Raw genomic sequence first — 1,819 nt, 5'->3', positions numbered from 1 at the left:
GTGCTTGGTCACTGCATCACCAATGTCTCTTCACCTTTGTGAAATCTTTAAAGGTAATCTGAGCCCTCCCTGCCTATCTGGTATTGTCTTATTTGGTTTGATCACCAATAAAAAATAGTAACAGGAAATTAACTACAGAGCAAAGTGTATGTTTTTTAGTAAAATATTTTCTATTAGGAAATTATTTAACAACAACAAACCTCTCGTATATACTCCTAATTTTGTTTGCTTTCTCAAATCCACAAATTTCTTTCTCAAGGATCCTATTAACTTTATGATGGAGCCATTGATATATTTTTTAAATAACAGGTTTGGTTTTGTGTTGGTTTGTTTTAGCTGAACTCCTTTACTCCTGTGTCGAATGAGTCAGGGATCTCAATGTCCGGGGTGATATGAAGCATTCGGTGCATTGAGTTTGTTTTTAAAGGCACTTGAATCTTAGAGTTGCACTACTGTGACTTGAGATCAGCTTTAGTTATTCAGAGGCTGTCCTCCAATTTTTATTTTGAATATTTTCTCCTTGGAACTGTCCCTTTTAGGACTCTATGGAATAAACTTCTGCTATCTTTCCAAACGTATGGACCGTCTAAATGTCATATTATGTCTCCCCTTTCTCTTTGTCAATTGTAATCAATAGAGTCTTGGATCATTTGTCACATTTCTGTGTTTTGCTAACAACTTGAAAACCTGGTTATTGCAGGGTATTGGCAAGCACTGCAATTGACCTAAAACAATTGTTTATGAAAATAAGCAAACTATTTCCTTCCATTCTACTATATCCAGAAGTGTGCTGGAGCCAGCTCCTACTGGTCACAGCTCAAAATAACCTAAAGACTAAAATTTCAGGACTCGTTGAGTTCATTGCTAAACATAACCACTATAAAACATTAAATTAGAAAATCTTTATAAATAATTTATATTAAAAAAAAGGTAATACTTAAAGTGTATCACTTAATTCTTTTGTTCAGTTTTACTATTATTATCCATGCTCATGTGTTATTTATAGCTAATGTCTCTGCGTAGTGAAAATACCGTGTCGTGGTGTGTGACATCACACACAGAGTGCCATATCTTGTAATGCTGGTTCACTCATTTCCCAATTACGCATACACTGGTGGCAGGTGGGTACTGACCATAGTAGGAATACTTGCACCAGGAAAATCGGGACATGCTGTAAGCAAGGCTTTATCTTTTGTAGGGTCAGTTGTTAGCTCTTTCCATTGACCACATCCTGTAACGAGTCTCAACTACTCTCATCCTTTTAGTACTGTTCTTGCCCAACACTTCCTGCCATGGAGCTGGGGAGAGAGCTGCAATACCCTACCTTTCTCATAGATTCTTGCCACTGTTGATGAATATTGATGAAGTTTTTGGGGTTATTTTTAATCATTTTATTGGGGGCTTGTACAACTCCTATCACAATCCACACATACATCCACTGTGTCAAGCACTTTTGTACATTTGTTGCCATCATTCTCAGAACATTTGTTCTCCCCTTGAGCCCCTGGTATCAGCTGCTCATTCTTTTTTCCATCCCTCCCCACTCCCCTCTCCCTCATGAACCCTTGATAATTTATCAATTATTAATTTGTCATATCTTACACCATCCGACATCTCCCCTCACCCCCACCCCCACCCCCCTTGTCAGGATAGAAAGGACACACACTAGGAAAAATACTTGACATGCTAATTGCTACTGCAGAGAATTAAAGTAGATACAAGAGGGTGGAAAGGAAAGGTGTCTGCAGGGGGGGCGTTTTCTAATGAAAGAGGAGATCTAAATGATAAGCTGGAGAAGAGGGGTATGAAAAATCTGAAG

This window comes from Echinops telfairi, unplaced genomic scaffold (assembly GCF_000313985.2).
Source record: "Echinops telfairi isolate 266 unplaced genomic scaffold, ASM31398v2 ScPeMD7_23;HRSCAF=83, whole genome shotgun sequence".
In the NCBI taxonomy this organism is placed as follows: Eukaryota; Metazoa; Chordata; class Mammalia; order Afrosoricida; family Tenrecidae; genus Echinops; species Echinops telfairi.
This window is presented reverse-complemented; position numbering follows the sequence as displayed.